Genomic DNA, 22328 nt, shown 5'->3' with positions numbered 1-22328 from the left:
GAAAGATTTTTCCTCTTAGTCACATTATCATTGCTAATAATGCTTAATAGAAATGGAGCCTGGAGCAGCCATATGATGACAGCCTACACCTAGTGATTTATACCATCACTGATTGGGATGGATTTGTAGCTTGAAGGAAAATGACAATTCTGAACTTCTGGTGCTCTGCTCAGCCTGGAACAGGCCTTCCATCATCCTTTTGTGTCAGAAAAGTTGGACCAAATTACCCAGAAGTACAGAAAGATTTTTAGGGTTTCATATGGCATGAAGCACAACAGCCCCACTCTTCTTTCTGGAACTCCTGGCTGGAGCTAGGCTTTCTCTCCTGTAAGATGCACAAGGTCCTCTTGGAGTGGACTCTGTCTGACACTGGCTGGTTGCAGGGAGGTGTCTGATACACACAATAATACAGATTTCTGCACAGCATACAGACTCCTCCCATGCCTTAATCCCAGATGTTTCTTGAAACCAGAGGACACAGTATTTTCTTTTTGCTCCAGAAAAGCTTGCTCACCTGTCTGGATGGTGAGCTTATATTCCCACCTTACACTCCCACACCTTACAGATTTCTTAATGTTGTAATTGAGAAATAAAGCTCTGATACATCATTTGTATCAGAGCAGAATCTGAATACATTCAGAATGTATCTGAACAGAATCTGAATACAGGGCTGTACCTATGGTCACAGGGAAGAGTGCCTAATTCCAAATCCACCTAAACTTTTACGAAATTACCCCAGCTGTTACTGTCTGTGGTGGGGCAGAGCAAAGTGTTTGGCTGATTTTGTGCAGCATCATTGAGGACTGAACTGAATAACTGTGTCTGGATGTGCCAGGAAGTGGCTAAAGTGGTTGAAATACATTCTGCCACAGCATGGGTGGCTCACAGCTGCACTCAAGAACAGCCTGGTCCTGACCTATTCAGCTCCATGGGTCTCCTTCCATGCTTTATGCCAGCCTCAAAGCTTCCGTACACATGGTGGTTGCTCCAAAAGACAAACATCATAAGTAACTAATTCCCTTCCTTTCTCCTCCTTTCTCCAAGCTTTTATTGCTGAGCTGCCATTGTGTCAAATGGAATATATCCCTTTGGTCAGTGTGGGGGATGTCCCCTCCCAAGATCCTGGCCACCACCCAGCCTAGTGGTGAGGAGTTACTGCTGGAGACAGCACTGGTGCTGTGGGAGCACTGCTCAGGAGCAGCCAAAACACCAGGGTGTTACCAACAATGCAAAGCACAGCACCATGAGAGCTGGCCTGGGAGCATGAGCTCCATGCCAGGCAGACCCAACACAGTGAGCCAGCTGTGCCCACACGCTGCCAAAAACCCACATAGACTTATGGGGAGGAGTTCATGTGATATGTCCTAAAAAGCTTTAGATGCTTTTCACCCACCTGTGCTCTAAGGGGCTTAATGCAGGGTGCCCTTTGAGTGAAAGGCTAGGGAATGGTGGGGCAGCCTTTGAGGCCATGGGTGGTGCTGCAGAGAGCAGGGAAGGCAGTGCATGCTGCGTGGTTTCTGCAGGAGCAGCACTGCAGCAGCACTGCTGCCCACATCCCTGCTGACAGCACACAACCTTCCTCTGAGGAGGGCAGGTGGTGGCTGGAATCTGCTCAGAAGGCACAGATAGAAATAGGGTTGGTGTGCACAGGAGCCAATGCTGTCGTGGTTTAAGGCATCAAAAAAAGGCACTTGTCTATAATTAAGACTGGAGACAAAGGTAGCATCTGAGAAATGGAGGCTTGATGAGCCAGGCTAATTGCTGGACTCTGAGTATATTGAAGAAATGAAGGGAGGATTGTAACTGCAAGAGGTATTGCCAGATCAGCTGGTTAAGATCACAGCTTCAGTGAAGATTAGGACAAGGAATTTACTTGAGTCTGCCCAGTTTATGTTTTGATGGATTCTTCACAGAACACAACAGCTGGAAGAGGCATAGCAAGGGCAGGATAAGGTCTTGAATTTCCTCGTGCAATTAGAGACTAGTCTCTTGTCTGTAATTAACATGAATAGTAAATAGGCTTGAAGCTGGAGTGGCTTTTGGAATAGAAAAATGTCAACAGTTTACATATATTCTAGACAGTCTGCAAAGACAGGATCTGGGCTTGCCCTAATTGGGGTTAATGCCTTCTGTTACAGTTTCCCAAAGGCAAAGCTACTTTGGCAATAAATCTGATTTAAGGGCTAGCAACAATTTTGACAATCTATTACTTGGGGAGCAATGTTTGTTACTGAACTTTGCATGGCCTAGAGGGGTATAAGAAAGATTCGTGAGAACAGGGACAATGTTTTCCATTGTATTTTAATTTGGATTACCAGGCTATTGTTACAGGTTTAATTAGGACTTAATTCTTAGGCAATTTCTCTCATAGCTATCTGAATTCCTTCTAGGTTGTAAGGATACAGATTTAGTGCTTATGCTCATTTTACTGTTGTCATTGTACACAGGCAGTCACTAAAAATGAGAACAGAATTTGGGCATCAGGCTTCTAAGGTTTGTAAATTCCAATGCTATACATTCAATAGCCTGCAGCATTTGGAAGGGTCGATATCCTTAGCTTCTTTTTCCTGTTGTAGGTGGTTGTACCAAAAGCCAGGTGCTGGGAACAACAGAGTGGCAAGTGTTCAGTAGCTGGATTCCCTGGATCCAGACTAGACAGAAATGCTCAGGTCGGGGGGAGCTCATGAGCTGAGTGCTGTCCTGATTTAGGAATGGTACTCTCCAAGTCAGTGCCCCCACCAAGACAGCAACAATAGTGTAACAAAAGTGTAAAAAAGCGAACAAAGAGGGGGTGATTTACATGCACAATGCTCGCCTATGATGGTGGAAGGCTTCCCTCTGCCTGCCACACTTTTCCCTAACTGGAAAAGAAACCCTTTCTTCTCAGAAGTAAGGGAAAAACAGAAAAAAGGGAAAAAGGTTCCCTTCCCATTCAGTTCCCATTCCTTCTTGTTAGTGCCTGATATGCTACAGGAGCCAATAAACTGGAGCCCAGGTGTTTTACATTTCTCAACGTGAATATTAAGCTTAGCCCTTACAGGAAGGTTAATAAGTAGGTAGGCATGTATGTGAGTATTTAATGGATTTTAGTCCTCATTCTTACCCCTTTCCTCTGCAGTTTTGGCTGCTCTGTCCATGAAACACTGAAGTCTAAAGTTAGAGGCAAGGTAAGCAAGTGGTGAGAGCACCTGTTTGTTACACCGGGTTCCTGGGGAACGATGTTACCTGGGGGATGAATGCTGTGTGTGAACAAACTCAGGAAGAATTAAACAGGCTTCAGGGAAGTTCCAAGTTTAAGAATCTAAAACGTAGAAAGCTGACTGCTGTATATGTACAGGATGAAGCAGCACACTTCAATTGAAAGCTGAATGAGAACACACTTGTCTTTACTTGTAAACTTCTTTGGAGGATCAGAGCTGAAAAATCAGGAATTGGTGATGAATGAGATTGAGGAATATGTGCATCCTGTCCTAAACTGGGCCCTGTGAGAGGCACTTTGTTTTGTCTCATTTTATAAGTTGGTATCTTGTTTCCATCTAGAACTGAGGGTAGGTTTTTGAACTGAGCACTTGAAGAGTCTAGTTTATTTCCAGATCCTGCTGGATTTCTAGAGATGCAGCCAACAAGGAATCATTTAGAATCCCATCTTCAGTCTTGTTTGAGAAGAACTTCTCAAAGGTTAGGCTTTGTAAAGACAGTAGCAGGTGTAGGGACAAAATCTTCTCAGTCTTACAACAGAGGATTGGATTTTATTGCCATGAGTGCATTTAAGGTTGAATTTTGCTAAGAGTTGTTTTTTTTTTTTTTTCTGGCTAGAGAAAAGTAATTGACAGTCATTTTTAAAGGAATTTTCACTTCCTTCATATGTTCTGTGTCATTTGAGGTTGTTTAAAGCACTTTAAATTACAGTATATGTTGAAGGTGGATTAGTGTTTTCAAATTTATTTATTTATTTTAATTGGAGTGGGATGTTCCACCCTCACATTTTTATATCAACCACTTCTGGTTTTTGGAACCTGTCAAATTATATGCAGCCTCCCCAGTGCCCAATACAGGGGGACAATCACTGCCCTAATCCTCCTGGCCACATCTGACATTTATGGGGAGACATCCATGTTAAAATATACATTAATACTTCAGAGCTTAGTACTGAGCAAAGCCACAAGGTGGCACAGTCATCTGCTCTGAACAGTTGCTCACCAAACTTAATTTCCCAAAGTTAACGCGGCTCCAGAGCTTCCCTTTTGGGGGAGAAAAAAAAGAAAATAACGTCCTTATAGCACTTGTTTGCAGAAACAGCTGCATTTTTCAAGGGCATAGCAAAGATTTAGCAAAACCAGGAAAAAGCAGAGCAGTAAAGGGAATCATCAGCATATCTGTCATTTTTTCATCTTGTCTGCCATGGGGTAAGTGCAGACACTTGGAGCTACTTCTGTTTGCTGACTGAGTGTTGTTTGACAGTAGGTGGAAATAATTTCTCTCATGTACATTGTTTTGTCTTTGTCCTGGTTTAGGGCAAGTTTGGGAGAGAACAAGAAATAACTTGTCTCTAATAAAAAATATGCCAGTGCCCAACCTGTGCACAGACATCCTGGTCCTTTGGGCTGGAAGAGCCAGTCTTTTGCTGTTTACTTCTGAAAGGAAAGACACCCAGCAATGATGCATCTCTGCTTGGTGTTAAAAAGTTCTGACAACTGATCCTTTTGGTGTTGTTGAAAATAGTTATTTGTCTATACACATATATACACACATTTTCTTCCCTGTCCCTCACTTCTGTACTGTCCCTCTTTGGAGGTTATGTATATAAAATTGCTATGTGTGTTATATCTCTATCTAGATAGATATTTACAATTTCTACATATGCTTAGATATGAGTGCTTGGGAAGCCTGAGGAATTAACTATCCTTGACTCTGTTGAATTGAAATCAAGCCCTGTATATATGCCAAGCCAGATACTCATGTAGAAAATGTACATTTATTCCCCTGTTCATCACTTCTGTACTGTCCCTTCTTTGAACTTTGCTCCATGCCACAGCCTTAAATGGCTGTGCTGAGCCTCCTGTCCTTGGTGAAGCCTTTGTTCAGGGGGCAGATGAAACCTCAGGGACACAAGAATGATTCCCTAGGGTCCCAAGGCTGCTGCAGGGGCTGGCAGAGCTGGAAAGAGCCAGACTCAGGGCTAGGTGCTTGCAAATAAGGTGTCCAAGCAAAGCCTGCTCCAAACTGTGCTATTGATCAGTGGCAGAAGTCCAGAGTTTAATTCAACAAGAATGAGATCAAACTTCTAGAACTGCTTTGCTTTTCCTGTCCAGAGGGCAGAGATTGACTTTGGGTGGCCTTTCTCTCTGTAGTTGATGAAATACCTGAAGACTTCCTCCTCCTTGCATGGAGATCAGAAGTTTGAAATGTCTGTGGACTCACACCCTGTACATGAGGCATATGGGATTGCAGCAGCTGATGACCTAAATGAGAACATGTGAGTAGTTAGAACTCAGTGTCTACTCCTGGCCCCTGCTGTGAATTCCTTCTGTACATTGTGTGGGCTTGCACCACTGAACTTCACCAAATGTCTAAAATGCTGCAGCAGTGTGTCAGCATGGGCATGTTATATTATCAGTCCCTGCCACAGGCTGAGGTGCCTGAGCACCTTCATCTGGTCTGCTGCAAGGGGAAGCACTCACTTCCCCTCCTCTAGGACCACCACTAGCAAGAAGAAGTGGGACTGCCCCAGGAGAATGGATCTGTTTTCTGACAGCTTGAAGTTAAGATGAAAAAATTAGTGAAAGGGCATCTCCACTGCATTATTTTTTCCCCAATCACTGTGCATCTTCCCCTGCCCTGCCAGAGTCTGACAGAGCAATTACATTCTTGATCAAAACATGCCACCTGCTGTTTGTCAGAAGGGAGACATGTATAGTCAATAAAGCCAATGCATAAACTGCCAAACTGGAAATGTATTTGCATTGCAAAACCAGTCAAAAGTCCTGGGTGCCACAGGTTAGAGCCTGATCTTGGCCACCATACAAAAACCACCTGGCAACCCTGCACTCTTAGAATCATAGAATCATTAAGGTTGAAAATGATCTACAAGTGATAGACTTTAACCATTAGCATAGGACTACTGTGTTCACCACTAAACCTTATCCCAAATTGCTGCATCCACATGCCTTCTTGGCCTCTTCCAGGGATGGTGATTCCAGCCCTTGCCTGGGCAGCTTGTTCCAATGCCTGACAACTCTTTCAGTGAAGATATTTTTCCCAACATTCAGTCTAAACCTTCCCTGTTGCAACTTGAAGCAGTTTCCTCTTGTTCTGTCACTTGTTACTTGACAAGACATCAACTCCCACCTTGTGACAACCTCTCTAGACTGATAAGATCCTCCTGAGCCTCCTTTCTCCAGGCTGATCATCCCCATCCCCCTCAGTGCTCCTCAGAAGATTTTTGCTCCAGACCCTTCTCCAGCTTTGTCACCCTTCTCTGGACTCACTCCAGTGCCTCAATGTCTTTCTTGCAGTGAGGGGCCCAAAACTGAACTCAGGATTCCAAGTGTGACCTCACCAGTGTCGAGTACAGATCCTTTCCCTAGTCCTGCTAACCACACTGTTTCTGATGGCCAAGGATGCCATTGGCCTTCTTGGCCACCTGGGCACTGCTGGCTCATGTAGTTCCCCAGATCCTCCTTCCAACCTTTCTCTAGATGGGCATTCCAGTTGTTGACTGCAGTCAGCTGGGAGCCCCCAGTTCACCAGGACAGCTGACAAATGGTTGGAAGTGGCTTGGCAAACTCTTCCAGCAGCTCCCTCAGTGCCCTTGGGTGGATCCTATCAGGGCCTATAGCCTTGTGTATGTCTAGATGTGTAGCAGGTCACTGAGCTGTTCTCCTGAATTATGAGGGCTTCATTCTGCTCCCCATCTCTGCCTTCCAGCTTAGGGAGCTGGGTACCTGGAGAACAACTGATCTTGTTATTAAAGACTGAGGCAAAGGAGGCATTAAGTGGCACAGCCTTTTCCACATCCTTTGTCACTGTTGATCTGCAAATCTGCAAATGCTGTGGGCCAGCAAGGCCAGAGCCTGGACAACCTTGCAGATTACTGCCTTCCATCCAAAGCCAAAGCACACAATTGGCCCTGCCTAAAAAAGCCACAGTGCAAGCAACACCCCTGCTGCCTCGAGCTGAAACTTCCTAACACAGGGCAAGGAAGGAAGGGTCTAGCCAGGACAGCAAAACTGCTGTTGAAGCAGATTACAGGGCAACACCCAATATCTGCTTCATAAGAGCAGTGATAACAGAGGAGGGCCCTGGGAGGAACCACTGCCTCTGTGAAAGGGAAAATTCCCAGTGGAGACACCATAACATGCTTTAACTTTTGGTCAGCCCTGAAGTGGTTGGATGGCTGTGAGAAGGAGATGAGGTGTCCTGAGACTTTTCAGCTGGTTCCTGGGCCTGGATGCTTTTGGGATGCTGTTGAGTTGACTTTCTGTAGCACAGAGGCAGAACTGCAGCCCTCTTTGATGTTGTGTATGCAGTTCTGCCCCAGCACTGCCTCCTCAATTGTCTGCCTGTTGCTGCAGAGCAGTCCCCACGGTCCTAAAGGAGTCTGCAGGACAGCCACAGGTCCTGAAAGGGACCATATGCTCTGCAGAGAGGGAGGGAGGGAAGAAGGGGTTAAAGGACAGAGGGAGGGACGGCTACATTAGCAGATGTCCAGGGCTGAAAAGTAGGTCACCTATTTCTGCCTCGGGGGGGTGATTGAAAATCGACACTACATCAATGCACAAACAAAGCCGAGTAATACAGCAAGGAATGAGCCTTAGAAGCCTGACAGAAATCCTCCAAGTACATACACACACAGCTCTTCTAACACACCATACAGAGCTATCAATTGAGACTAATTTTAAAAATATATTTTTACACACATAAACGTATATACACGAGAGGAGGGACTAATGAAAAAAATTGAATGAAAAACCAAATAAAAGCAGAATTTACTATTTACTATCCATGTGCAAGGCTTGGACAGATGTTCCAGGTTTTTCTTAGCAGCCTTATGCACATTATTTAGGCCTAGACTCTCAAGGCTAAGTACTAGCTCCGATTGATGCCTTTGTGAGTCCTTGTAAGACAGACACTTGCAAACACTTCTGAGCTTGTGGTCCTCAGTGTGCCTGTGTCTCTCTTAGCATGAAAAGTTTCCACGGCATAACTGAAGCAGGTCAGGTGGTCTCTGCAAGGCCCTCCCTTCCTCAGATGTTGAAATTACAGGAACAGTTAATTGCAATCACCTACACTTTTCAGGAACCTAATCCCATGCTGTGAGGGCAAAAAGGTCAGGACAGATGGGATGAGAAGGAGATGAGATACAAGAAATTAGGTGGGTTTCTCCAGTCAGGTCAGGGTAGAGTCATTAAGTATTTATATTCTCTAATTTAGAAAAAAAAAAATAATCTGATGGACATAAAATCAGCCCTAGCACATAATGATCACTCCTGACACCAAGGATAAAAGCTATTGGACTCACTGAAACACAAAAGATCTTTCAGGTAGTAAAAAACCAATGGACTCTTATTATTTTATATAATTTGTTCAGAAAACAGAATATTTCTGAACTTTTATAGATTTTTAAATGCCTTAATGGGAAACTTCTGAAATACTTTAAATGCTGCAGAAAACATATGGGTGGGGGCTTATCTGTTTGGGGTATCACAGCTACCAGGCACTCTTCAGAGCTCTCTGGTGTGGGATAGTCTAAGCATAGTTTAAAAACTCTTATTCACTGATGTCCTATTTCTTTCACACCAACAGTGAAATAACTTTTTGGAAAGAATCTGTCAGATGGAATCCTCAAACACAGTGGATTAAATCAGCTATCTAAAATCCAGACTTGGAGGGGGACTCAGGGAGTGTTACACATTTGCTAGCCAAGTCCTTGGTGAGATCAATTGAGTTTGAAGATATTTCTTCTCAAACAGGGGCTGAAGAACTACCTTTGCATTCTGGCATCTGTCTTGACCCATCCTAAGGCTAGTTCAGGCTCTGTTCAGCCTGGATATGGCATCCGTAGTGTGCCTGTGCCACGTTCCTAATTTAAAAAGGTTTAAAAAAGATTGTCAAGTGGGTCATGAGGTCTCTGAAAGGCATTTCCTATCTTAGAGATGGGAACTACCTGCAGAGGTAATTGCACTTACTCTGACTTTTTAGGAGCCTAATCCCTTTGACAGGCACTCTTCATCTTTGCATACATATTCCACACCAAGAGGGCAGCAGGTCAGGACAGATACAAAGAGAATGGGGCTGAGATAAAGAAAGCATCTTAATTTTCCTTGAAGTACTGTGAAGGTTATTTTTCCACCTTGTTTTTTTTTTTTTTGCTCATTTAGTCATTGTAGTTCTCAAAAGATGGGTCAGCTGATCATAGTGGTCCTTCCCAGCCCTGAGACAGGGAAACATCTTCCTTTGTTGCTTCCTACCCAATGGAACAATGGGTTAAAACTAGTTTGGCTCTGTATTTCAAGGTTGCAGTACTTAAACTATGTACAAGTTTTCATCTTGACCAGTTTGGGGGAATGGTACACCCTTTTTCATGGTGGAGTTGAAGGGGAAGAAAGAAAAGAGAAAGGAAAAGCTTAAAGCAAAAATAGCCTGCAACTGCTGCTTATGACACGCACCTGATTAGATGACTGTGTTCACAAGTTTGCCTGGGTAATCAATCCAGCCTGTTTCTATCATCTCCTTTGCTCCCCCTGCTACTATTTCACAGAAACTCAGCAGTTACTAGGCAGCTGTATCATGGCTGGTTGGGAAATGACACAATATATGCACTTTGCACGTTTGAAAAGCACCTTAATTTCCCTAGGAGAAGTGCCATGAAGGTAATTTCTCTAACTTGTTTTTCCTCTGTGCTAGTTTAATCAGCTTAGCTATTAAAAGATAACATGGGCTTAGGACTATCATTAGACCAGAGTGGTCATGTGGTTATGCTGGTAATTAGTGCTGTTGCTGAACAGTGTGACATTTTTTTAATAGGTAACTACATAATAAAAGCAGTACCTAGTGCACATCTAATGAAGCAAGAGAAAAAGGAACACTCTTTCTCCTGGGATCTGTATTTCAAGTACTTGTCTAGCAGCTTTCTTCTCTCTTTTCTCCTCTGTCATATTAGTATCTCTATCAAAAGCATTTAAGTGCTTGAAAAGGGATTAAGACACTGCAGTCTAAAATTGCAGCCCTGCAATCCTCCTGCCTAGCTGCACTGTAAGCTTTAAGGTATCAAAAAATCTCTGGGAGCACCCTGAGAGGGTCAGACAGGTGACATCTGAATCGTGGTGCAGAAGCTCTGGATCATTTGGCCTGAGTCCCCAGGAGTTCAGTTTGGTCAGGATGGTCAGCATCCCAAATCCTTGCCCTACTTCCAGGATACTGGACTCTTTACAGTTCAAGAGTCCTTAGGTATGTTTTCTTTTGAAGCACAGCCAGAGGGAAAAGAAATGGAGATGGGTGCTCCTTTTATACAACAGTGTTAATGAGACTGTGATATAGCTCCCTTTGCCATGGCAATTTCAACCTGCACTCCCAAATGTACCCATAATCACCAGATTACAAACTCTCCTGGGGTGGGAAGGTGCTGCCAGGCTCCTGTCAGGTCAGTTAGGAGCAGAGAAGGATGAGCAGTGCTGTACACCAAGTCATCCAAGACAATTTCTCTGCACCTGCACTGGGTGCTGCATGTGTATGTTGTTTAATGGATATTAAATTAAATTCTGCTCACCTTTATGCCTAGACTTGGGTTTCAGCCTCAGATGCTTGTTGGAAACTATACATTACTTATTCTGCTTACAGTACATACTCTGTTTTATTACTAGGCCATAATTTGGTTCTGATGTTAATAACTGATGTATCCAGGTCTTCCCCTCTTCCCCATGATTCCTAAGTGTTACGTTTCAATGGGAGATAACCTCCAATCCTTTTATCTGGACAAAATAACCAAAAGGCTCAAGGGAAAGCATCCTGCATATATGTGGGGACAGTGGTAGCACCAGGACCTAATGTTTAGGTTTGATCATTAGGCTTCCATTTCTTCACCCATTTTCCCATGTAATAAGGTTTATGGAGTTTCCAACAAATTATGTCAAATTGCCTTTTGACCATGCCCTCACCAATCACTGTTTCCTCTGCTCTTTTAGAAAATGGATGGGAAGAAATCGGTGCTTTGCCCATACTGCTGGCACATCTTGCCAGCCTTCAGCATCCTCCTAGTAAAAGAGAGGCTCCATGCCAAGAGGGATGGTTGGTTATTCAGGACAGCTTTCCTGTGCAGCCACCCAGCAGGCTGCCATTCCTGCATGCTGGGCCCACACTGTGCACTTTGCTGGCAGGTCAGCAAAGTTAACAGGTTCTGTCTGCTTTTTGCTCCCAGGTGATATGCCATTGATTGTTAGTGCTGGGCAGGTGGGAGAAGAGGATGACCAACACTGACATATGAAGTCTCATGGAGATGGAAGGGGGATGGCCAAAGCTCTCAAGTGAAAACAAAATGGGTTGGTGCCAAAACCTCCCTCCATGCCTATGTTCTTTCCAGCAGGGCCACAGGCATAGTGTGTAGGTCCAGCCCTACAGCCCAGCAGCTTTGCCTTAGAAACACTAATAGGATCAATGCTTGAAATGAGATTAGAAAACTGAACTTGAACATTTTGTTTCAACTAAATGGATCAACTTGTGAGTCTGGTGCAGCCAAACATCCATGTTCACCCTCAGGAGCATAACCATGAAGTTATTGTTCAGAAATGCCCCTTCTCTCTTCTTAAAGCTACTTAGTTTTCGCAATTTTAATAAGATGTTGAGCTAAACATTAAATCATTAAAATTCTTTAATAGGCTTTATTCTCTCCTGAACTAGAGGATGAACAATGGATTTTGTAAGGGCTATGTTTAAACCAGAGGAGTTTCTGGTTTGGCTGACCTTACTCTACAAATATTCTTTCAGTGTTAACAGAGATGGGGACTCTTGTGCAAGGCGCCCAATTGTCCCTCTTTTTCTGTGTCTGTTTCCTACATGTAACTTATCGGTGGTCAGAAGAGTGAACCTCAACCAGATTAAAAGAGGTTAAGTTATGACTTCATTTTATGCCTGAGCTGACTGAACAGCCAGATATCACCACTGGGGAGGTTCAGCTCCAGACCTGTGCGCAGGTGTTCCCACTGCCTTGCAGGCACTGGTGCTTCCCTGTGCCTGTGGGAAACCCAAGTCTGTAAGCTGGGTAAACTGGAAACAAAAAAGCCCTCATAGGGTCCCTCAGCTGCCCTGGGGGGACAAAGGGAAGACAACATGTTGGTAGGGACAGGACTATGGTTGTCTTGGCAGAGCTGAAGCAGAAACACACCTCATGTGCTCATGGTCTGACATTATGGTAAGAGCAGCAGAAGCTAATGGTGAAATGCTGCTGAAAGTCTTCAGTCCTGCCTGCCCTCCTCTGCTGTCACATCCAGCAATTGCAGAGCCACAGGACAAGCTGGCTTGGCAGGCTATGCCACTCCTGGGAAGACAAGTTTGTTCTCCAAGGTGTGGCAGAGCTGCTGAATGACAGCAAGCCCTAAGAAATGCTTTCCCTGGCACCTGCAGGGAGCTCACCAGAGCCCACCAGCTCCTGGAGGGAGCACAGCTATGGCTGAGGGTTTAAAGGTGGACACTGAGGAACACACATTCAGCATCCTTTGATGGGGTGACAGTGACTGAGCAGGCTGATTATTTGTTATTTTTTTATTTGCCTATCACTTTATGCTGAGGAAGTGGCTTCCTCGAGGGAGTAGAGGAATTAATCAGAAGTGCTGTCTCTCAAAGCGCCACGGGCAGCAGCCATCACCAAGTTAAGATACTGACACTTGAAACCCTAGCCTAGTGATTTAGTAAAACACCATCAAGCTTCAGGTCCATTGCCTAAAAGTTAGAGTTCCCCTGTCAGCAATAAAATACTAGAGTCACCTGAAGCAGGCTAGGTTTTTGTTTGTGATTTGCCTGTAATCACAGGCACAGGAATGGTGTGGAGATCATCAGATTTGCACATAACTCCCAGGGATCAAGGACTGGGCTTTCACTCTTTTGCCTCTGGTTCAGCTTACTGTGTGATGTTGGGCAAGACTCATAACTCCCCACTTCCCCAGCTGTTCAGTAGTGTTTTGAGATTCTCTTTGTAGACATTAAGTGTTTCTACCTTGAGGTACTAGTGCCCTAGCATTAGCAACTTATATGGGTAATGGCAGTTCCACCTGGACAGTTGTAGTTTCAAAAAATAATTACACAAAATCAAGATTTAGAAATATATTGATAGGAAATCTCTAAGATAAAAACAGGGCCTATGAAGTTCCAAACTTTTCTGGAATTGTGATGGTGGTTATAGGACCCTTGAAAATCAGATATGTGCCAGTGCAAATATTATCCTGCTTCTTCTGAGTTGAGATGCATCCCTATTTGCCAGGGCACATTTGCTCACAATATAGGATGTGCCCACAGCAGCACAGTTTAACACTTAGTTATCTGTGAGAACATGCTTAATATTTACAGGAACTGTACTAGGTACCTAACTATTTTACTGTTGTAGCTGTTCTACACCAAGCTATTAATCCCTCTCCAGATACCAATTTGGTACTTGTTATATTATATATATGTGTATATATATTTTTTAATAATCTTATTGTCCTTTTAACAACTCACCTGCTTTTCCTGGGGATGCTATTTAACATGGTACACTCATCCATCCATCGTTTAGACCCATTCTTTCCTGTTAAGTCTCTACTCACAATTTCCTACGTATTTCCTACACACTGTCATTGACAGCACAAGTAGAACTGCCTCTACACACTTTAAATTGTGAAATCTCCATTTGTTGTAGGTAGTGGTGGTACTCTCTGCTGGAACATCCAAGTGGCATGACATAAAGAAAACCACTCCACAAAAAAAACCAGACACAGTGAAAGGAAAGAAAACAAAAAGAAGACAGCCAAAATACATGTGGAACAAATACAGTCTAGAGAGCTTTCTGGACTGACCATCAGCTGAAATGATGAATAAAGAAAGAATGTCCTATTTCATGATGATTGTTTTGAGGATAATCCTTTTTTTTGTACACTTTACTAAATAAATGTGCTTGCATGAACAAGAAAGCAAAAACCAGGCTGTACACTCAGAGACCTAACTGTGTAACACTGTGCAGTAGATATCAGCAAATACATTTCATGCTGCTGAGTTTTTACCATGTGTCTGTGACACATTAAGATCACATGTATCCATAACTGCTGCAGCTCCACTGACTTATTCAGGCAGAATGAGACGATCATGTGTCTGTGCTGGCAGCCAACAATATCCTATTAACAGAAACAACCCACCAGGCTCACAGCTTGGGGAGGGCTTCTATTCACAGGGCTTGTGTAAAACAGGGATGTTTTACTGAGCAGTAATATACTGATATACTGAAGGGGGGCAAGCACAAGCACAGCCCTTAGGAGGATAAATGCACGCTGCAACTCAGTCTTCGGGAGAAGCAGTAATGCCTGCAGAGAGGACAGGAGCCAAAGCTTGGTCAACTGGTAGGAAAGACACAGAAACACAAAGAAAGCTGACATTGTGGCCAGCTTTTTGTGCAATAAGCATTATGAAACCAAGCACCTGAGCAGCTGGCAAGAGTTTCCTGGACAAAGCACAAAGGCCAGGCCACACTAGCCTGTTTGCAGCTATTGTAAATCCGGTAGCTACCTTTTCCTTAGAAGCAAGTGTCTTAACCTATCTTTCTGTATTTAGAGAAACCCCAAGCAGCCTATATCCTGTTCTGAAATTCTTGAACAGAATTGTGAAGGAGAAGATGTGGAGTCCCTCTCATCTGACAAGGACACAGGCAGAAAGGTAAGCAAATGCTGTAAATCATTTACACTGCTATTATACTGTCCCTTTGTCCAAACCCCAAGATGTTTGATGTAGAGACACGCTCCCATTAGCACCTTATTCTTGTTTGAGCCCATTTCTAGCTTGGCTCACTGAAAAAGGTGCTGCTTTCTGCAGCAGCACCCTCAATATTTGTCTTTTTGTAACATCACTAGCTTTGTCTTAATGGGAGCAGACCTGCTGATTGTTTTCCAGTAGGATGGAAGTACAGCTGTACTGAGCTTAACTTTGTCAGATGAGCATGTGAGAGATGTGAAGATACATTATTCACAGTGGAGTTGCTTTATCCTAGACTGCTGATTTAAAGAAATATCTTGTTTTCCTCTCCCTTTGGTACATGAAATCAACACAGTGCTACCCTTCAGTTTTCATGTCCTCTACATGAGAGGCCTTTAAGAACTACCCTACTGCTAAACTATCATTTGAGTTCTGTTGTTTCTTTCTCCAGTGTAACTAAATAAATTAGTGAGTCCTTGCTTTAAGTAGCCCATGCCCTCTTAACAAGAAACCAGTCAAAACCACACTGAAACTTGACAAAACCCCATCAAAACCAAGTAAAAGCCCACCAAAACCAGACAAAACCTGTGGACACCAGGCAAGGCAGGTACCTGATGGTGACCTGCTGCCCACAGGCAATGTGCTGCTGGCCACAGCTGGGTGGTGTCCAACAGGGACAGGAATGTCATCCTGACAGTGACATTCTGAAAACAGGGAGGCTGCCCTGAGGGACCGAGGGGCTCGAGCCAGAGGGGTCACCACCTTTTTGGGCAGATGTGATTCGGGAGGCTTTGTGAGGGAAGGCCAAAAGCATCCTGGCCAGCCAGACTTTGCTCATGCCTTTAAGACACAGGGTGCACAACATGCACCGTGGGTGTCCTGTGCCACTTGTGGGGCACAAGGTGCCTGCCTATTCACGTGTGTGCCACCTGAGCTTTCCAGCAGGGGCCCTTGCCCGCCGTGCTCAGCCGAGCAGGCCTGCAGAGCAGCAGCCACAGGTGGCAGACAGGGAGGTTTGCCAAGGCTGAGGCACAGCACCCGCCCTGGATCTCACACACGTTCACTCCGGAGCGCTTTGGGCTGTATCAGGAATTGTGTGGCCATAGGACCAGGGCAGTAATTGTCCCCCTGAACTGGGCACTGGTGAGGCCACACCTTGAGTGATGTGTCCAGTTCTGGACCCCTCAATGCAGGAAAGACACTGAGGTGCTGGAGTGAATCCAGAGAAGGGCAATGGAGAAGGGTCTGGAGCACAACTCCTGTGAGGAGCAGCTGAGGGAGCTGGGGCTATTCAGCCTGGGGAAAAGGAGGCTCAGGGGTGACCTTATCACTCTCTACAACTGCCTGAGAGGAGGCTGGAGCCAGGTGGGGGTTGGCCTCTTCTCCCAGCCAGCAAGCAGGATAGGAGGGAATGGCCTGAAGTTGCACCAGAGGAGTTTTAGATTGGATACTAGGAAAAATGTCTTCACTTTAGAAATTGTCATGAATTAAGAACAGGCTTCCCAAGAAGCGGTGCAATCAACATCCCTGAAAGTATTCAAAAGGCAGGTGGAATCTAGGGACATGGTTTAGTGATAAGCAAGGCGGTGTTGCTGGTTGACGCCTGGACTTGATCACCTTAAAGTAGGTCACTTCTAACCTTAACGATCCTATGGTTTTATAAAACACACTCTGCCGCATCTTAGGCGGCGTTGGAGGCCTGACGGGCACGGGCATCTGCAGGAACAGGAGAGTCCCACTGGTGCCGCAGGCGGGCGTTCCGACACCGAGGGAGGCCCCGGGCCCCCCCGCGGCCCCTCGCGCGCCGCCGCCCTGTTGTCAGGCAGTTTGGCGCCCGCGCGCGCCCTGGGGGCGTGGCCCCGCGCGCTGGCCAATGGCGAGGCGCGGCGGGTGAAGCTGCGGGACGGACGCCACCGCTGGCTCCCGCCCCCCCTCGCTGCGGCCTCCGAGCACTTCGGCTCCGGATTGGACAGAAAGGGTTTATTTTTAAAAGGAATCTGCTTTCTCTATTGGCCTAAGGAGACGCCTGTCAGCGTGACGTTGCCTTGTTGCTAGGCTGGGAAGGTGGGAATCGAGGCGCACCCGCCCCATGCGCTGATTGGCCAACCGGAAGCCGATAGCCCGCCGCCATCTGCGTCCCACCCTGTCGCAGTCGCGCAGCCGGGCGACTGACATTGGCCAGATGACCAATGAGAGGCCGAGCTCCGCACAGCGCCCAATAGGAAGGGACGATCCGGGGAGAAGGGCAGTGCCGGGACGGGGTGATTGGCAGGTGGGCGGAGGCAGAGGAGGGCTCGCCGGAGCTGCCATGTCCGCCATCTTGAAGCGTCGGTGATGGTGGCTAGCGGAGGTTTTCCCGCCTGAGCGGAGGCACCCGGGGCCTGTGGCGGGGGACGCGCTGCCGAGGTACGGCCGGGACGGCGCCGTGATCTCCGCCCCGCCGCTTCCACGAGAGCAGCGCTCCGGCGGCGGCTTCTCCGCGGCGGCGCGGGCCTGGCGGCCGCTCACGGCCGTGCGGGGGCTCCGGGCGCTGCTCGGGCGGCTCCGGGCCGGGGCCGCCGGGGACGGCGGTGCGCGGCCTCCCGCAGCCGCAGCGCGGGGCCCGGGGCGGGCGGGGCGCGGGGGCCGGGGCGCGGCGGGGAGGCCGGGCGGTGCGGCGGAGCCCTCCCTGCCTGCCCCGCTTGTGCTCCGGGCTGCCGCGCGGGGCTCTCGCTGGGGCTGCTCTGGGGCTGCTCAGCAAGGCGGCTTCTCGGAACTGTAATGGTTTGGGAACGTAGCAGTGTTTGGGTGAGATTTAACTGCTGTTAAATGCGTTTGGCAAAATCTCGCTTAGAACCTGCCAGTTTTTCTGGTTTTGTTATTTGTTGGTTGCTAAGAACTCTACAAAGTGTAAGAGGGAATTAAGTGTTTTAGTCTACTTAGTGTCATACGAGACTGTCTTGTATGACATAAGTGCAATTGAGGCTAAAGATCATTTCTGTCAGCATAAATTGTTGTTTAAGTCAGAACAGTGGGATACTTTGAATGGGTGTGTTGCTATTTTAAAAAAGTGTTCTGAGTGGAGAGAACTTAGGAGTAGGTGGATAGCTTTTGAAAGGAATCTTTTGAGATGTTGACAACTTAAAATTGAAAGATTGTGTTACTTAGTGGTGGTGCTGTTACTTAGGTTTTGAATGTCCTTCAGTGGAATGAGTCTAAGTGTACTCTTAACAGTGCAGTGCGTTTTTGGATTGCACAAATACCTGTATGTTTGTTTTTTTTCTGGGATGCTGAAAGATGGGAAGTCTCTCAGTGTTCCAGAAAGATTGCTAAAGTTATTTGAATTTGAATGGTCTATTTCCAGTGCAACAGACATTCAAATAAGACTCTGATTACTTAGTTCTGTGTTATTTATGTTTTCCGTAGCAAGACATGGATTAACTGAAGCTTGCAAGAGTTTATTATACAAGTAGAAAATAACACTGCAGAATTACCTTTCAGTATGTAAGTTGTTAATGAGACACCATGCAAAAGTGATATCCAGTTTACATGTTTTTCTTGACAGTTTGTATTCTGAAGTACATGTTTAGGTTCACTTAAATTACTTGTTTTGTCCATCTATGATATTATTTGAACATTAGGGATTCTTCTTATTTGCTTTCTGTTTGAAATGCAGAATGTATAGGCATTGAATCCTGTACTGTCTGGAGTTACTAAAGGAATTAATTTTCTAAAACTACTTGGAAATACTGTTTTGGCCAGAAGAACTGTTGATGAGGTCTGTTTACAGTGACCAAGGAAAACATTGAGTGGAGTGAAAGGTGTAGTTTAGAAATTCCAGAAAAGCAACCTGTTTAACAGGAATAACTTTAAATAGGGTAGTGCATTACAGCTTCTTTACAAGCCAGTTAGATTTATTTGTAAAGTGCTGTAAGCGTCACAGCTTTGGATTTTTAAAAAATACAGTTCAAGTAGCTGCTATTCCCTCATGGAATTAAAGATACTGAGTACTTCATGTGTCTCTTCACAATACTGCCTGCAAACTGCTCGCTTCTGCTGAGTTGCTGAAGTGAGTAAAAGTGACTTTTTCCTTTGGAATGCTTCTGTCTTGCTCTTAAGGGAGGTGATGCTATAGCCTGTGTACCACTCAGAGAATTGGATAGTGTTCCAAGAGTGGAATTCAAGTGAATTAGTAGATGGAACCTGAATTTAGCAGTATTAGAGCAGAAATTTGTCTATGTAGCTTTAGTATTGACAGATGTTTAGAGAGTGAACTCTGTTGTTATGGCTCAACATCTTTGCTTATTTACTCAGCTTAAGCTTGACATGCGTGTACTGTGAAATGCTAAAGAGCTGGCTCAAAACCAACCAGTCAGGACGTTGGGACAGTCAGAAGGAGAAGTGTGTTGGAATAGTGTCTGGTCCCCTCTCCTTTCTGTCCATTAATGTCCTGTTTTGTCCAAGTGCTTAAAAAGCCTTGAAGTATGTACTTAACTCCACAGTTAAAGATGGAAGCTAAAAAATGGGTTATTATGGTTGCAAAGAGAGTGTTTCAGCATAGTACACAGCATCTCTGTAGGTGGGAGACTTTTGTATTCACTTTTCTAGGGTAACTGAGGTAATTTATGGCCTTGGAAACTATGGTGGAAAGCATGGCTTTTGTGCTTGGCCAGAAGAGGTGCTGGTATGAGCATAGGGATCTCTTTCTGTGGTAGGGTAGGATGGCTTCAGCACCTTGTGTGCCCTCTAGATTGGTCTTTTGTAGTAGCACCTACACCTGTGGTCCCTAAGCTTGCTGTGTCCTCCACTGTCTCATATGCCAGGTTTAGGAATACTGTGTTAGCTCAGGTTAGGATCTCACACCCAGATTCTAGAAGACCACATGTCTGGTTGGGTTGTCCTAAAAGCAAGATGTAGAGCCATTGTTTTTGGCAAAACTTTTCACAATAATAAAACAAGTATGAGTAAATGGGAAATAAGATGTTGCTTGTGTCTTCTTATTTTGGTAAATTGGAGGAAGAGAGCAAAGAACTTGAGAAACTAGTGATCCTGGTATTTTTGGGGTGGGAAGCAAGTCTGAAAGATCAAGGAGAAGATGCACAGAGAACATGAACATCATGCTGAAAGCTCTGCATAGCATGTTTAATTGTTTCTGTAACATGTCAGGGTGCCAGCATGTGTTTTAGAAACCATATGCTACTAAGCAACTGAAGTAAAATATTTTTCTACTCTTGGATATTATATGTAGCTTTATAGCTAGTTTGGGACACTTCTCAGGAAGTGGAATAGACTGACTTGAAAAGATTTGGAGGACATGTGGTTTAAGCTTGCCTGTTTATGGAATAGCTCTTCACATAATATTGGCAAAAATTTTGTTGGTATGAAGTACAAGACTTTTTGTGACCCTTGATTATTCAATAGCTTACATAACATGCCAAGAAGCATGTTTGAAATGGTATATGGTGATTTGGAATAGGTGAAAAAGTTCCTACCTCACCCTTTGACTTTTTTTTTTCTTCTTGTTGTTCATACAGTCATCCCTTAATTCTATTAAATGGATGTATCTTTTCCTCCTAAACTTGAAATGCTCAGTGTCAAATCTGTGGGATATGTTGCATGCCAGCTGTGGAAAAGAGTAGCAAAAGCACCTTAGCATACAACCTTAGGGACCAGTGAAGCTGTAACACTCCACTGGAGGGGAGATTTATGTTGTTAGGCCTGGAGGCAGAATGGCAGAGAAGAGTGCCTGGGAAATGCAAAGTGGGGATTTGATTAACGAAGGGAAGGAGAGTAAAAAAGGAGATTAAAAAAATGTATGTGTGCACAAACAGAAATTGCCCAGTGGTGAGATTTGAGGATGGATTCGTTTCCTTGAAAGGTTCTTAAAATTTTATCCGATTTCATTTTGATAGAGATGGCTCCAAACATTTATGCAGTTTAAGTTGTGTGTCTGTGAGGAGGTGGAGTACTGGCCTGGTGGTCTCTTCCCTGTGTCCACTGGCCCTTCTTGAAAATGAGCACAGGAACACCATAGGCCAACTCTTGTTACCTGTGCCAAAAGATGCTTTTAGACATGGAGAAATCTCTAAAGCCCTTTTAGGATGCCCAGGCCTGTCCTAGATGAGGCTTAAGAGATGGCCATGTGATTTCCAGTTTGGTAATAAAGCACAGTTGGGATGGAGGATGAAAACTTCAAATTTTTTAGTAAAAAATAGTTTCTGAGTTAAGTATGTTCTAGAATAGCTATTTCAGTACTCAAAGCATTCTGATTAATTACAGAAGTGAATCACAGGCTTCCCACCCCTGTTACACAGTGGGAGAGTTTCCTTCTTGAGTGACCATTGACAGGATTTCTAACTGGATACCAGTATATAAAATAAGATTTTGTTGTACAAATTTAACTTCTGCTGTGGGTGTTTGAAGGGAATCCCATTATTTCCTAAACTATTCTGTAAATGTACATGATGCTCCTTTAGAAGGGCAAAGCCCAAGACTAATCCTCAGTTGTGTTGCACATTTCTCTCTTGTGGGAGTAACCTAATTGATAGATTAAAAGCTTCAAATAGTGCTTTATGCAGTGGCTGTAGGCAATGCTAGTGCAGGTGTGATTGCATTTTCCAGTGTATTGTTTGAGCCTTTGTTAGAGCAGAAAACGAGGATTCTCAAGGCTTGCCTTGCTACAAGTTGATATTATTTGTGTTCTGTTTGCATTATGAAAGGAGTGTAAGCCACTGCCTCCGCAGGGTGGATTTCTGCATCTTTGTAGCAGAGTGCTTATACAACTAGTGATTCTTATAGAAATGGTGAAAATAAAATGCTATTTGCTTTTTTTATAAGTGTAGTGGAAACCAAGTCTTGTGTTTCCAATATACTTAGTATAGTATAGGGGGGGAAAAAAGGGTTTTGTGTGGGTTTTTTTTGTATGTGGTTTTTGGTTTTTTTTGTTTTGTTGTTTTTGGTGTTTTTTTTTTTTCCAATTACTCTTAAGTTTCATTAAGGCAAAAATCATAGGTTAGGTATTGGTGAAAAAACTCATTCTTTCTGTGATTTGCAGAGGTAGAGCTCTCCATATTCTGTTCTTGCTTACCATGTACCTACTGCTCGGCCCAGTTATCAATCTTAAGAGTTCAGCTGTAAACTCTAAAGTTTACAGTTTAGAGTAAAGTCTGGTTTGAACTGCAGAATTTGAATTCAGATTATTTCTTCTGCTACTGTCTTTACAGACTTGCTGGATGTCCATGTAACTGAAAGCTAAGTCTTCTAGAAAATAATAGGTAGTAGGTTACATTTGACAACTTCAGCTGTTGTCACCAAACTTCTTGGAAAAGGATGGAAAGTTTAGAGACAGCTAAAACAAAGCTGTGGTGGTGGCAGGAACAGACCCACTTTTTTAGTAAGGGGGTTCCCACCAGGAATTTAAG

At 44.6% G+C, this 22328-nt stretch overlaps 1 protein-coding gene across 2 annotated transcripts in view; it reads left to right on the top strand.

Moving 5' to 3' along the window:
- Nucleotides 1-17177: 17177 nt before the first annotated feature.
- PPP6R3 (protein phosphatase 6 regulatory subunit 3) overlaps nt 17178-22328 on the top strand; it is a 50829-nt gene continuing 45678 nt past the window's right edge. The window contains exon 1 of one of the 2 annotated variants that reach the window (XM_071427626.1): nt 17178-17334. The gene's annotated coding sequence lies outside the window, so the exon portion shown is untranslated. The remainder of the gene's footprint in view (nt 17335-22328) is intronic. The other variant, XM_071427627.1, reaches the window with a different exon arrangement.

The sequence above is a fragment of the Agelaius tricolor genome, unplaced genomic scaffold, assembly GCF_023055355.1.
Source record: "Agelaius tricolor isolate 1412-34295 unplaced genomic scaffold, bAgeTri1.0.p SCAF_5, whole genome shotgun sequence".
Classification (NCBI taxonomy): Eukaryota; Metazoa; Chordata; class Aves; order Passeriformes; family Icteridae; genus Agelaius; species Agelaius tricolor.
Note: the sequence above shows the minus strand (reverse complement) of the source record. Positions and strands in the feature narration are given on the sequence as shown.